Raw genomic sequence first — 16492 nt, forward strand, 5'->3', positions numbered from 1 at the left:
AGTTGTTAGACAAACACGTAACCAGTACATTTGAAGAAAACACAATGTGGATAGGTAAGGGCTGTGTTTAAGTATAGATCTTGCAGTAAGCATGGTGCCATGTTTTGGCTTTGAATACACACATTGCTTCCATTGAAGTCACTGATAATAGTGCGTACATATCTGAAACCAGAATGTGGCTTACAATTCATAGCCTCCACTATTTAAGCATAACAGGAGACTATGAGGTGGGAGGAAGGGGAAGATGAGAAGTTTGAACATACATTAATACCTGTAGGGATATTTAATTTATAGTTATATTTAAACTTCTGAGTCACATAAATCTTAATTTCTAGAATATTTTGTGGGACTATTAATAAATTATCTTCAGTATGTCTTTTAAATGTAATACATTTCTTCTCTTTGCTGCCCTCCTTGCAAGCTTTAAATTTTTCCTCATTTATCTCAGAGGGAGCATGGAAGGGCAAGCCCTTTTTCTTCTGGTGTTTAAAATAAACAAAAAATCAAGAAACACATAACTGGATAATGTAGTAGTACTGGAGATATTTTCTTATTTAGTAACAAACTATTGGTAACCATTATGTATATAAATAGTAGAGGGTGTTGTCTACCCTGTTGTCCTGTCTGTTTTGAATGGTTCCAGCTGGCACGCTCTGCCATCTGTCTGTCTTAGTAGCTAACTGAACCTGAGATGGTTAGATAGAGCTCAAAGATGGATGTGATCATGAATGCTGAAGGGTAAATATTTTATATTACGGTATCTGGACTCTTACTTGAGACCTCCCAATACATATAAATTACATGAGGTCCTTGTCTAGAAGAGTCTAACATTTAGAATCCTGATCCTGCAGGTCTTACACGTGTGAGTAACATGCCTAAGTTTCTGCAGGTTCAAGGCCTAATTTCATGTGTGTCTCAAAAGGATAAAATAAGCATGAATTAGAGGTGGGGTGATAGAGTCAGAAATGAAATTATGAGGTTACTGAGCAAAATCATGTATTTAGCATGGTTGAACATTTTCTTTTGTATTTATAAATAAATGTTTGTCCTATGAAATGTAGTGGTTGACTCACATGTGGGCATCATGGGAGACGTGTGTCATCGGGACAGGTTTGAACATAAGGTGACTGATAGTTTGATGAACCTGTGTTGAAATTTTTTGTGCAGAGATGGTTGGGGAAAATGAACAAATGGTTATAGCGGTTGACATTGCTTGTGGTTCAGCGTGTGATGTGATGTGATAAGACTAATTGTTGCCTGTTTGCTTTCATGAATAAAGAATGACTTCCTTAATTGAGACCTAGATAAGAAAGCAGAGTAATAGACTATAGATTTAAGACCCCTGTCCTGAAAGTTACTCTGCATGGATGTACCAGTGTGGAACTCCACTTCAGTTGGGTTCCTTGGGGAAACAAAAATTCTCCCCAAGCAGAGTAACTTGCAGAATCAGGTCTATAGGTCGCATGAGCAGGTAAAAATTGTTTTCTTTGTTTGTTTGTTTCTGGGAAGAAGTGGCAAACTTGTATTGCATAGTTAGAAAACCAAGATATGACAGACTGGTCTTATGTTCCATAAAACTAACTTTCATTAGAGAAAGAGGATGGGAGATACAATGACTAATTGAAGGAAATATTTATAAAAAAAACCTATCTAAATGTCCTCATGCTTTTTACTTAAAAATATACACAAAATTATTATATAGTTGGACATCTTTTAACCTTCTACCAGTGTCCCTGCTGGGAGCTTCTGTTTGATTTGCTCTGGCACATAAGTAGATGGGAACCATCTATAAAGCTAGAGTGTTTGGAGATCTGTTTCTACATCTTTAACTATTTTCTAGTGCAGCATGCCAGGAACGGTAATCTCTGAGCTTTCACACTCCTCACCAGCTATATCTTTTACAACCTGAAAACCTGAAATTCTACAAACTTCTGCTACATACAATGTGCTCATATGTAATGTTCTGAAAAACTTTAACTTGCTTTTCAGGTTTTGGTGAATTTCAAAATGTTAACGTTCTCAGTAGTCTCACAAACCTAGCCTATTTATGAATCCGTTTTTTTTTTCTTTCGTACCTCCAATGTTGATTTCCAGCATAGACTTAATGTCACCTTTATATTTATTGGGGTTTTCTTTATTTGAATGCTTCTGTAAGTTAGAGTCTAATACTAAGAATAAATTAACTATAAACATTAAAATGACAGATGTATGGTTCAACATTGCTAGTGGACTTTATACTTAGTTTTCTTCTGTGGCTTGTGCAGTAAAGCAATTGGTAGTTTTCTTCTGTGGCTTGTGCAGTAAAGCAATTGGTCTTAGCAGGAACAGAATCTCATCAAACTTGTGTTCTGCTCTTCTTGACTGTGCCCTCATGGCTTTTTTTTTTTTTTTTAATGTAGCACAGTGTTTCTGATGGACTATGGCACCTTTTAAGATTAACAATAAAAGTGACTTGTTTTTGAGCAGCAATAATCTAATTGTATATACTGTTGGTCTGAGGCAGACATTCTGAATGTCATCTACATTCTCCTGTGTTTTTTGCTAACGAAAGCCACGTTCCTTAAAGTCTCAGGAGTAGTATTTGCTACGTGTTCCACACATTACACTGTCAGAATCAACATTAATTCATATAGGGTTAGTTTAAACTGAGTATCTTGCTTCACTTGGTATCTAACTTGCTTTTTATATAAAATACCAAATATTGCTAAGTAATCTAAACAATGCCTTATTAAGTTTATAATAAAGTAACTTGCTTTTAAAACAGTTTATTTAAAAAAGGAATGTTATGTTTAGCCCACAAGCCTATGTGAAAGTATTTAAATGGAAATCTGGGTTTACAGCTGTCTCCTTTGGCATAGCATGTTGTTTGTTACTGTTCCTCAATGTTGAGGAGGGGGAGAATACAGAAACATTCCTATTTTGTGGTTTTCTACAGGCTTTCTAATAATTTTATTTTAAAGAAACTCAACCCAAAATGTTAAATTTGCATGTCATCTTTTTTGTAAGCGGAAGTTGCCATTTACCTCAAATGAATGTGATTGTACTGCTTTTCATCCACGTATCTCTCAAATTGCTTTTGTGGAGACATGTAAAAGGAATTTTTTAATTGTGTGAACATGATTTCATAATAAAAGGACATAACTAAGAGAAAAATATAAAATATCAGATTCCAACTCTGAAAATTTCAGGATGTCTTTCACTTAGATCCATAGTCCTCAAAATTTTGTATTTGGGTTTTCCCCCTAACAGCTGCCTTATCTGTATCTACCTGGTTATAACAAAACTTCCCTGTTTGGGATTTACGGTTTCACGCTATACACATTATATGGAAAGGCAACCAGCTGCAATAATAAGGTGGTTATGTTGCATCTGACTGTTGTAGGCCGTAACGTCCTACATTTGGTTCTTTTATATTTTCTGTTAGCTTCCTGTCAGTCTCTTAAGAAGGTGGCATATCCTTATAGTTTTATAAGTATTAAACAAGTTGACACTCATTTCCTTCTGAAATACATATTCATATTTTAAAGATGTGGAAACTGACACAAAGATTAAGGCTATGGCTACACAAGAGCGCTTGCACTGATGCAGCTGTTCTGCTGTAAGTTCTCTAGTGTAGCCACTCTAAGCTGATGGGATAGAGCTCTCTCATTGACTGACTTAATCCACCTCCAACGAGTGGCGGCAGCTGTATCAGCAGGAGAAGCTCTCCCACCGACATAGCACTGTCCACACCGGCGCTTAGTCAGTGTAACTATGTCGCTCAGGGGGGTGGCTTATTCACACCCCTTTGCGACATAAGTTATACCAACATAAGTGGTAGTGTAGACTTATCCTAAGTATATCCAGTGTCATTGTAGCCCTATTGGTCAGGGTATATTAGAGAGACAAGGTGGGTGAGGTAATATCCTCTATTGGACCAACTTTTGTTGATGAAATAGACAAGGTTTTTAGCTACACAGAGCTCTTCTTCATTCTCTGTGTAGCTCAGAACAGAAGCTGGTCCAATAAAAGACATAACATCACCCACCTTGTCTCATAAAGATTAAGCTATGTTTCCCAAGGTCACACAGCAGTTCAGTGGTAGAGTAGAATCAGGTTCCGAGACTCAGTGCTGTGTGCTAATAGCTAGATAACCCTTCTGACTCAGCAATGATAAAACATTATACCAGTTTTTTATTTTTTAATTAGACTGTGGTAAATACGCAATGTGCTTTCAAAATGGAGAGGCAGACAGTCCTTGCACTGTTTCAATCAAAACAGTTTTAATCAAAAGACAAAGGGAGTGGGAAAGAGATGTGATCAGATTAGTGAGGGCGGTGATTGGCATGTCGTGGGTTCCATGTTTTTATTTTTTTGAATCATTTATTGCCTGTCTGCCTGCTTTCATGATTATTTGTATTACCCTACTGTCTATGAGCCCTAGTCATAGACCAGGACCCCACAGAACAAAAAGACAGTTCCTACCTGAAACACCTTACAATCTAAGTGTAAGACAAGTGACAACAGATGGCTACAGACAGACGGGAATACAAGGAAACAATTAGACAATATTAGTCAGCATGATTGGAAGCAGCATCAGTGTTAATATATGTCACATGGATCATAGATAAGGCTACGATTTAGTCACAGAGGTCATGGCAGTCATGGATTCCATGACTTTACTGGACCTTCGTTACTTGGCTTCAGGAGGCGGCGGTAGGACTGTGCTCCCCTGCGCTGCAACTGGGGCTGGAACCAGGAGGACCCTGCAGCCACTGCCCAGTAGCTTCTGCCGGGGCCATGTGCCCAGCCACGCGGTGTCCTGGCTTGGGGGTGCAAGGCTGCAGCAGGAGCTGTGCACCCCAGTCCTGGTCTTGGCGGGGGCTGCAGCTGGGGCTACCTTCCTCCAGGGGCTGCAGCCAGGGCCATGCAACTCAGCCCTGCAGCATACCAGGCTTGGGGGAGTGGGAGATGCAGCTGGGGCCATGCGACCCAGCCCCGCGGTGACAAGGGCTTGGCGAGCTTTGCAGCCGGGGCCGTCTTCGGGCAGGAGCTGTAGCCAGGCCATGCGACTGAGCCCCGCGGTGCAGCTGCCACCCCCTGCCACAGCAGGAAGCAGCAGAAGTCTGGCTGGATGATCACTGGGACTTTACCCGCTCTTACTTTGTTAGGAAAGCTACATGGTAGGAGCAGCGGGGGCAAGGTGAGGCGGTAGAGCCCCTTTCCCCGCATAAAATCCTTTGGATTGCCCCTGTGCTGCCTTTACAAGCACTTTCCCCTCTACCGCTCCCCTCCCAACAGTTGTCAAAACATCCCTGCAGCTTCCTGGGCTTGGAGCGGGGGCTGCAGCCGGAGCCCTGTGCCCCAGCCCTGTGGCTTCCGCCAGGGACTACAGCTGGGGCTGGGTGCCCCAAACCCTCTGTCTCGGGCTTGGCAGGGTCTGCAGCGGAGCTGCATACCCCTGTCCCGCAGCTGCAGACAGATCCGGAGCGGGGCTGTGCACCCTGGGGAGGCCTGCTGCCGCTGGAGCCAGGGCTGTGCCCCCCCGCCATGCCAGGGGTCTTAGGCAGCCTGTCCGTCCCTCCCCATGGGACTCCATTCCTCCCCCTTACCTAGCCCTGTCCTCTGGTTATTTTTAGTAAAGTCACGGACTGGTCACGGGCTCCGTGAATTTTCATTTATTGCCCATGACTTGTCTGTGACAAAATCTTAGTCTTAATCATAGTGTCCTGCTGGCTATTTGTCGCTATTACCTAGAGCTTTTATTATCTTAGCCTAGTAAGAGTTTCTTTAATTGTGGGTTTGCTTTGTTCCCTTGGATACTCAGATTTGCTGTCCATACCTGATGTCCACAAATTTCCAAGAGAGCATACCTGGGGATTTAAGTTGCTCCTTCCTGCTGGAGACTGATACTGGATGCCTGTTCCAATTTGACGCGTAGGATGTCAGCCATGCTATAAATTATGGAATAGTCTTGGAAAACACAAAAAAAATGCACTATAAATCATAATCCATGCCTTGTGCACAACATGTAACTGATTTTCTTAGAGTTCAAGTGTGCTTCCATTAAATTACACCATCATGATATTGTCTGATCCCAAAATGAATGTAAGAGTTCAGATTTAACTTTGCTTAATCCTGTATGTCTGATTACCTGCAGCTGTCATCTGACTAGGCACCAACATAACCACCTGATCCCAAAGGTTTGCAGCTGCAAATTTTAGGAAATGGTAATCTTCTTGGTGAGAATCAAGCCGTGTTTTGTACCAGAGATCCCTTGACAAATGAAGACTTGAAAGCATAACTCAACATTCCAGGCTATGAACAAGTGTTTTCTTGTTGTCATTACTTGAGTCTACAGTAACTATATTTATTGAATAATTTGCAGTGAAATTATTCTGTAAATATGAAATTTAGGGTTGGTATTGTGGTGTAAAATGTGCGTAAACTACAAAATATTGAATTTGCTAAACAGGATAATCAGTTTTGAATCAAGCTTTCCGGTGTACAGAGTGTGACCGGTGGTGCCTGGGATAGCCCTCACTGGAAATGCCAAGGTCAGGGCAGGCTGCAAAAGGGAGAGCAGATACCCACCAGCCTTGGGAGTAACACTGAAGTTAAACTCCCCAACCAGTCACAAACTGTGCTTCTGATCTCCCCCCCTCCCCAACTGGTTGTCAAGAAGCAAAAAAGAAATCACACAGCCCGCTTTATTGCATTCCAGTTCTCTGGCTCCCAGTCAGCACCTAGATCCAGTAAAGTGAGAAGTTATTTAAAAAACTCTGCTCACATATACAAAATGTTCCTCTGACCCCAAAGGGATCTTACCCAAAATACCATGCTGCCAGCCAATCCATTAGCGTCTAAAACTAAAGTTTTATTATAAAGAAAAAAGAACAAGAATAGAGATGTTAAATGGTAAAGCAGTCACATACACACAAAAAGACTCCAAAGTCCATATATCAGGTTCCTAGCAGTATTGGTGAGTTCGCTGGCTTAAAAGTCCCTCTGAAATACATCCACAGCTTGGATGGGTCATTCGGTCCTTTGTTCAGCACTTCAGTTCGTAGCAAAGTTCTTCCAGAGGTAAGAAGCAGGATTGAAGACAAAATGAAGAAGATGCAGCTGCCTTTTATCGTCTTTTGCCATGCGACCTGAGCTTCCTTTGTTTCCAACACAAGCTGCCCAGCACATGGCTTGGAAGCCTTTTCTGTCCATAGTCATCTCCATGCATGCCTTGCTGAGTCATAAGGTGTATCCGCTGCCTTCTCTCAATTGGTCAGTTGTATAGCTGATGGCCCTTAATGGGCCGTCAAGCAGGCTAGGCAGAGCTGGTGCCCAAACTGCCTGGGGTGTGACATCTAGAAGCATAGCCCAAGTTTTGAAATACAGACATACATACATATCGATAACTCATAATACAAAAGTGATACAAACATATAAATGAGATTTTCATATTTGGCAAATCATAACTTTTTTGCAGATATCTTACATGGCATATCTGGCACAACTCATTGCAATTTTACAGTATTGGTATTCATAATATCCTAAAGTGTCCCACAGGTTCCATACAGCATCACACAGAGATTTAAAATGTTTCTGGGGTGGGAAAAAAGACACCTTGGGTAGAGACTACCACTAAATGATTAAATGTCTCTGAAATTAAACTACTCTTTCATCTTCTATCTGGATCCTGCATTGGTAATGCATCTTGGCTCTAATCCCCTCAATGTCTGACTAACTTCTGAAGACTATATAAGATTGTGGTGAAGCAAAGTGTAGAATTTTAAGAAACATTGACTTTTTCATATTTTTGAAACAAATTGAAAGGGTGTTACCCCAAAGCTAAAACCACTGAATTTTTTTTTTTATTGGCTCAGCTACTCCAAGTAGTTAAGAGTTTCCTCTTGTAAGGTAATGACCCCATAAGTAATATATCAGTATGCTAAATTTAATGTTTCCTTGCTACCTGGTGGTGAGTAGTATTTCTCCTTTGCTATTAAAGGAAAACACTCCTGCACTATATCTACATGCAGGCCAGAACAAAGATTCTTCAAAGTGCTTCTCCTGACCTGGTCATAAAATGTTTAAGTTGTTTCTTTCTGTACACTTTAATGAACCAAGCACAAGACATGTGACAGGTGCGAAAAATGCAAGTTGGAGTTAGTTCATGCCTTAAAATAACTAATACCTGCTTGTATTTTAGTCGTCTTTCTAGTGCCTCTATCTATCTTCTCCAGATGTCGGCATGTATATTTGTTGCAGTCTAAATGTCTTGCTGAACAAACCTTATCTTAACATTCTAAGAGACCCTTTCTGTTAAATGAAAACAATGGGCTTGGATATTTATTTTAAAAGTTCCATGAATGTAGAAATGTTTCCCAGGCTTTCCTGATGGGTCAGGGCATAGTATATAAAGTAATGTTTACCTACCTTGCAAAAGGTCAAGACTTCGAAGTAGAATCGTGTTTAAATATTCAGCACCATAGAAACATATTGGCTTATTGTTAGGACTTTGTGTGCAGTACGTTGTAATTTTTACTTCATTGATACTTAGCATTTTTTTGTACTACCATTGACCAGGTTAAAAAATTCAAGTTAATAGAAGCTGCATAATGGGATATTTTGGGACTGGAATTTTGTCTAGGACATAGACCGTTTAAATCCTATAATCTAATAACTGTTTAGTTGTCTATCTGAAGGTACTTAACTCCCATCACACAGTAATTTTCAGAAATAAATTGTTTAGTAATCCAGCCAGTATAATCACTATGGCATGACGCCCATATTAGTGTTTCAGCAAAGAAATAAAATGCCTTCCCCGTGCCTTCAGTAATGTAGGAATATTTTTTGATCGTACAAAAAAACCCTCTGAATCTATGCTTTTTAATTTTTCTCCCTTGTGCCTCTCTCTTTCTCTTCAACGTTTCTTCAAGCAAAACTGTTTATAGGGAGGAGTTGAACCATGAAACTTTTTTTCTGCTTTATTTTTGGGAGGTTGGGGACAGAATATATTTTATCTGAGTTAAAACTTGCAAAACTCCTGGAATAATATTTTCCTTATATTTATACACATTTTGTCCTTTGAAATCCTTTTGTGTATAAACTAATTCTTCAGTTGTTTTTAGTTTAGAATTTGAATCAACAGTAGTATAACAGGGCTCCTTCTCTAAATGATTGAATGGAAGTGACCTTCTATCTACCATACATACTGATCTTTTTTTTTCTGAATGGTTTAGACCTCTACAGTCACTGGCTTAGTGTTGTACTATTGTTTGAAGGTTACATCAGTATGTTATCCTGACATCTGGTACATCTTTTTCTTCAGTGCATGTAAGAGTGGTGTTGATCAGACGCTTCCCCGTTGGGGCCTTCCAGCTACTGCTTCTGACTCTTAATGGAAGATGAGCAGTCAGCAGGTTTCTTGTCTATATGCTGTCCTGGTGCTGATTAATGGTGGAGATAAAAGCTCCTTCTATGCTTTTCACTAGTTTACAGACAGTATCCACTCCAAATGTGTGTATATCTTAGGCAGCCCCACCCTCCAAGCATGACTGACTATGCACTAAACTCACTAACTTAATGAGCGTGTGCAGTGGCATGTATTTTTACACTTGTATGATCCATGGTAGAATTATACTTTGAATCATAGAAACTATGTGCTTTGTATTCTTGCTTTCTTTCCTAGAAGATATCAAAAGGCCAAAACATTTCTAACGTATTTCAAGTAAATAATCAGTTATTAAAATGGTCTGTCACTTTCCATGTCCAGTAACCTGAAAAAAGTGCTTTGCCCCTGTTCACTTTTGACTTTTTTCCAGAAGTATTAAATCTGCATTTTAAAAAATATATTTTTGACTGAGAGAAATCAATAAGAGCTTTCCATATAAAAACATACACTCCTCATACTGAGAGAGAAAAGCTAGCCTCTAGGTATTAACTGTAAATACACTTAATATTAGACATGTCTTAATGTGTTTCAAGGCATAATAGCAATCCCATTTAACACAAATTTATTGGGGGAGGAGAGATGGTTTCCCTGTTACTAATTATACTTTATGCCTTTCTTGTCTGTAATGTCCATCATTCGTACAGGATTGTAAAATTGGCTGCCAGTTATGCTTCAGCAGGATTTTCACCTGAAAAATTACTTTTTAGGCACATTTGTTTCCTGCCTTTTTTCAAATTGTGGATATCTGGGTATTTTTTCATGACAGATTGTTCAGATCCTTTTTGGCTAGTATTAATAAATGGGTTCAGGAAATAGGAATACAGAGAATGCAGTTGGATTTGAAAATGCTGTCCATAATCCAAACTAAAATTTTTTGTCAAAATGCTGCTATATTTGTTTAAACTTCTGTTGCTGAAAGTGGCATTTGTGGAAAAATGAAGCCGTGAAACCATAAGCCCAGTGCTGCAGTGGTAAGGAAGGACAGGGATTAAAATCTCATACATGTTTTTGAAATTTGTAAATTTATTATTTTTAAAATGGTCAGAGTTTGTGTTAAATTTACGTGGGGCTGTACAAAGGATAAGGTCCCTTGCTCTAAGAATACAATCTAAAGTTCTCATTTATAATCATACCTTGGAATCTTGAAATATTCTTTGTTTCTAGAATTTTTTTCTTCAGTGTACACAGAGTACTAGAATTAATACTGGGCGGTTGGTGAGTGCCAGGCTGCTGGTATTCACATCTTCTGAATTTTTTTAAAAAGCATTGAAGCATTAATTATGGCCTAAAGCACAGAGATAATTTGGAAACCGATATGCTGTGTGTGTGTTTGGGGTGGGGGAGAGGGAGGAGGGAAATGTAGGTCAGATATTGAGGCTACAGCCTGAATCTTTTTGAAGTAAACATAACAGTAAAATAGGGAAAAAAGTGAGTACACATGTCAATTTAATTTTTTCCAGTGTCCCTGGTAAGGAGTTTATTTTCCTTCTCAGTGCATATGATTTGTAATTCTGTGAGTTCCATTGGCTGTGTGGTGTTCCCTATCCTCACTTACACCCTGTTGCCATAAAATATGCTCTTACGCATGTTTCAGACTGACTCATCTGATTCATTAAGCATCCCCCTTTTTCTACAAAGTTTAGATTACCTTTTAAAAAAACCCAAAACTTCTACCTCTCATGGCTGTAAAGAGAACCATTTGGAAATTCAGTTCTAGATATTTGTCTGTCTAACTCTATAGACGGCCTGAAACCCAACTTCTGAAAGTTGTGAATTGCCTGGGATGTTAATTCTGAAGCCTAATTACAAGTTAAAATCACCATTAATTTTTTCACTATTTACTGTGCTAGCAGAAATCCTTTGTTAACATGCTTAACTGTTTTTGTTGTGCCCCTCACTTTAAAAAATCCAAAACAAAACTGTTAAGTAGTGAAGCTTGCAGGGGGAATCCTGTCTTTCCCCAGATTAACATCTAGGACCATTCTTTGAGACCTGAAGGAGAGAGCAAATTTAGCTGCTGCTCGGTCTTTCGTACCTTGCTATACTGGAAGTGGAACAAGCCATTGGTAGGCTTCATTGTTCCTGCTTGGGGCCACATTCTATACTTTCTTCTGTGCAGAGCTCCCACTGACAACATACGAAGCTCTGCTGTGGAAAGAAGGTAGTTTATAATCTCTGTTTTCTCTCTTCTGTTGCTGCCACCACCACTCAGTAAACTCTGGCTTTGTTTTATTGTCTCCTTAAATAGCACTGAAGTTGCTTCCTTGCAGCCATTGTTGCTTACTTTGTTTTGCTGAAAAACTTTTTTTTTTTTTTTAATATTCTGATAGGTGTTTTCAGGGGGTTTGTTTTTGGTGGCGGGGGGGAGAGTGTTAGGAAAGCAAAGCAGCAATACTTGTCTTCCTTCAGGTGGAGGATGGAATACTTCTGCTACTGAGTGACAACTATTTTTATAGGCTTTAAAGGGGACATCTCAAATTTGTTCCTGAGTCACTGAAGAAAAAATGAGTGAGTTATGTATTGAATTCACTTCAACAAAGTAAAAAAATATAGATGTAATGAGACAACAAAGAGTAGTGTTATCACACAGCAACTTCTTATTCTGAAGGATGAAATCAGATTGGGTGAGTGTAAGTCTGCCTTTCATTCATCACCCAGATGTTCAACACAAGCCCCTTTAGGAATGTTTGATCTCTGAGAAACTCACTGTAATTATAATTACCATATATGAATCCTGAAGGTAATATACTTAGTCTGTAAATTCAACATAAGTTCAGGGATAAGCATTAAAAAAAACAAAACCCCAACCAACCAGCCCTAGTTTTTGTGCTAGCTACATAAGCCTTTTACGTTCTCTTTGGAGAGTGATCTAGTTAGGAAGTGGAGACATAACTGTAGTATACTCTATATTATAGCATGGTTCAGAGATCAAAACTTGACCTGCTATCTTAAGAACATGAAACCTGCCACCCAAAGGTGAAAAATCCATGGCCTCTTTCAAGCCTGCTGCATAGGATGGCCTGACCCTGACTCATTAACTGGCTGATGATTATGTCCAGGAACATTGTATGGCAAAATGCTCCCTCCTGTATGTGTGTTACTGTGTGTGTGTGTGAGAGAGAGAACTGCCAAAGCTAAAATTTTAAATCCGGACAGCACAGTTTCTCTCCTTCCTCTTCCTCCTTATTCGTGCTTCTGATCTACAGTAGAACCTCAGAGTTATGAACATCTCAGGAATGGAAGTTGTTCGTAACTCTGAACAAAACGTTATGGTGGTTGTTTCAAAAGTTTACAAATGAACATTGACTTAATACAGCTTTGAAACTTTGTTATGCAGAAGAAAAATGCTGTTTTCCCTTTTTTTAGTAGTAGTAGTTTATATTTAACACAGTACTGTACTGTATTTGGCTTTTTTCTTTTTTTCGGTCCCTGCTGCTGCCTGATTGTGTACTTCTGGTTCCAAATGAGGTGTGTGGTTGACTGGTCAGTTCGTAAACTCTGGTGTTCCTGACTGTGTTATCCCATGTTATCTACTTCCCCATTACTTTCACTGTTTCCTTTTCACTTAGTCAAATTCCAGATCTTCTTCTGCAACACTCCAGCATAGTGGAGTTATCTTTCTCCCCCATCTTCCCAGCCAATAGGATCAGAACCAACAATCGTGGAGAGGGAGACCTGCAGACTCATTTCCTCACAGCAGGAGCCTTTTCTTTATATGTGGTGCATTCCATTAAGCCATTCAGAATTTCCTCCTTCCTGACTGAGCTGGCAAATGGTGGTTTCAAGCTATGATATCGTTATATATGTTATACAGTTGATTTTTAAAAAAAGGAAGTATGTAATTTTCTCAATACATAAATGAGAGCAAAAATTCAAAGCAAGACTTCACCCAAAAATCCTGGCATCAAAGTTAGAAAGTACGGAAATGCCCTCCTCATAAAGCTTGCATACATATAAAATTGGCTATCTGACTTCCTTTTGTCACCTTTCCACAAACCCTTTTATTTTTGGCCACCATCCCTGCACCTAAACGTAGGGTACAGCCACTTAAGGGCTTTGCTGCTAGAAGTACTGCGGAGTGATGTAGCCAGTCTTTACTAAACTCAACTAAATACATTTCCTTCCACATTTGCTCTTCTTTGAATTTAATTAATTAAATACGGTGAAATGTGGTTTATCCAGTGCTTAATTTGTAACAAAGCAAGCAATTAGGTATTGGTGCTCAAACAATTTTTTTACATTGATAACTGAAGCAGCAAGCCCAGAGGTGCTGGGGCTCAGCCCTGCAAAACCTGTCACAAATTAAGGACTAGGTTCATCCATCCTTAATGTGTTCTATATATCTTAATAACCAAATGAATATGATCTACATTTCTGATCCTCTTGATTTATAACATTAAGGAAGTAGTGGTCATGGCTGTTCAGTTAAGGTTGAGTTGAATTTTGCACTGCACATATATATATGTGTGTGTGTATGAAGAGAGGTAAGTTCTGTATGCCATTTTGATATAAATTGCTTAAATGCATAATGTTATGTTTACTTGGCTCAGTGCACATTTTACTTTGGATTTCATGTTTCTTTTAATCTATTACAGGTCACAAAATAAATGCAAAAGTGAATCCTTATTCGCATCTGTGTAAACATCCTGGGACTATCTTTTTATAAACATTGATTTTTTGGTAGTATCTCAGTTCAGCACTCTGAGCCAGGTTTGATTTGGGCATAACTACCTCATCCATATTCAGAAATGGGTTATTGTAGCAACAAGTGATGTTGAATGCTGTCAACAAATTGTAAAGCAGTAAGTCAGTTGTGGTGTACTTTAGTCCATTCTTAGGCTATCTTAAAAATGAATGAGAGTTTGTATCCTGTAAAATATGTTCCCAAATTGTGATTCATGAACCACTTTCTGGGGATCTGTGGAGAGCAGACTAGTTATGTGATACTGGATCTCCTTGTTTCCATGTGAGAGAAGTTTAACAGTTGGGATGGGAAGATTAAATGAAGAGAAAAATTAGAACAGCCTGATTAACTTTTCAGAAGGACAAAGCACTTAAAGCAATGACAGCTTAGAAGACATCAGTATTTTCCTAACATTACTTTTCATATAAGCAGCTAGTGTAGTTTCTACAGAGGTGTTAAGCAATGATGAATAAGAGGGGAAATAGTACTTGAGATGGTCTATATATAAATTATTAAATTTGAGAGCTATGCATGTGGGAAAATTATTCAAATCTTGAGTGTTCTGATCTTTTATGTCAGTCATCTAGAGTATCAAAATATATGAATAAAGCTGGTGGAAAACAAAACACATCCCTAAAACTAACAAGTGTCAGTTAATATGCACAACTGTCTATTTGCTGTGTCATCTGAAGCATTTGATGCAGTGTTCTGGGCAGGTTATTCCATTGACTGAATTATTGATGAATGTTGTTTTTTGCAATTGCTCCCTACCACAGGAGCTGGCTTCCAATTTTTCCCCAGCGGTGCTCAACCCCAGGCCCTACTCGCACTCCGCCTTTTCCCCAAGCCCCTGCCCCCTCCCTGCCTCTTCCTGCCCCCTCCCCCAAGTGCACTCTGTCCCCGCTCCTCCCCTCCAGCGCCTCCCATGCACTGCAGAACAGATGATCTGTGGCGGGCGGGAGGCACTAGGAGGGAGAGGGAGGAGTTGATCAGTGGGGCCACCAGCAGGAGGGAGGTGGTGGGGGATGGAAGCTTGGCTTTCGGTGGGTGCTAAGTACCTGCTAATTTTTTTTTCGTGGGTGCTCCAGGGCTCCCTACTAATTACAAATTGAAGGAACCTCACTAGATTTGTAGATCAGAATTTTGACAGTGACTTGCACAATACACTTACGCTGCATCTGGCTACTCAGTGCAAATATACCTATATTTTTACATTAATTTCATGCAAGTCCAAACCCAGAAATCATTCAGATCCACTCCTATGTCAGTATCTTTTCTGCTGTCCTGTCACTGTAATCTGGAGGAAGTCCTCTTTGACATTTTGGAAGTAAAGTGGTTTCAGAGGGGTAGCCGTGTTAGTCTGAATCAGCAAAAACAACGAGGAGTCCTTGTGGCACATTTGTTAGTCTCTAAGGTGCCACAAGGACTCCTTGGTTTTTTTTAAGGCTTTCCTTTAGTCACTGTTCCTTTTTCCATTGTTTCACATGCAGTCTTTAACTTTTAAATTGGTGCACTTCGTCAAATTATTGTCTTTTCTGACAAAAGTACTCAGTGAGCTATTTTTGAATAGTTTTGCTTGTGTTCTGTGCATTTTTGGACCAAATTTGAGTATTAACCTATTCATGAGTCATATGTGATAGTGTAGAATTAACGTTTAGAGTAAACGGGAACTTGTAAACCCTGTATCTTTAAAAGCTGGTTTTAGGTTGAAATCTCCATCCAAGACAATTGATATGTAAATCATGGTAATTAAAGTTAGCAAAAATGGCAGCTGTTATTGCAGTGCCAGATAAAATGTGAAGGTGGATGAGATGAACTACTATGGTCTGAATTTACTTTCAAAGGAACTGTTTTAAGTAGTTTAAAAAGGAACAGGAAAAACAGGAACACCAAACCTGTTTACCCAAAGGCATTGCTTATAATAGTGAATGACTTTAAAAATGTACAATGGATATAGTGTGAGAAGACAGATGGTTATATCCTTTTCTGCAGATATAGCACTTCTGGGGTAATGTCGGTTATGATTAGTCAGGCACATCAAAGAAACCTGGAAAAGTATAAAAGGGCTATGGGAGAGATAAAAGGGGAAGGGAAAGCACGAGATACCTGAAACCAGAAACTGTGACTGAGATGCTACCTGGCTGAGAGAGTTGGTGAAGAGAAAGGAGTCACCACTAGAAATGTAAAATCTTTTACTTTGTTTCAGTGAAACACAAGGAATGCCTGCCTGGTTTAGTTGTTCTTCAAGTGATTGCACATGTCCAGTCCACTCCTGGTGCCAGTTCACCCAGCACATGGCCATCAGAAATTTTTTCCCTGAGCAGTGCTAGTTGGGTGGCTCGAGCTTCCCCTGTGGCTGTGCATTACTGCATGCAGGT

At 39.5% G+C, this 16492-nt stretch overlaps 1 protein-coding gene across 2 annotated transcripts in view; it reads left to right on the forward strand.

Annotated features, from left to right (window-relative positions):
- LMBR1 (limb development membrane protein 1) overlaps positions 1 to 16492 on the forward strand; it is a gene marked incomplete at its 5' end in the record, with an annotated part of 146839 nt that overhangs the window by 79090 nt on the left and 51257 nt on the right. The gene's annotated exons all lie outside the window — the stretch shown is intronic.

This window comes from Lepidochelys olivacea (assembly GCF_965140295.1).
Source record: "Lepidochelys olivacea isolate rLepOli2 genome assembly, chromosome: 2".
NCBI lineage: Eukaryota > Metazoa > Chordata > Testudines > Cheloniidae > Lepidochelys > Lepidochelys olivacea.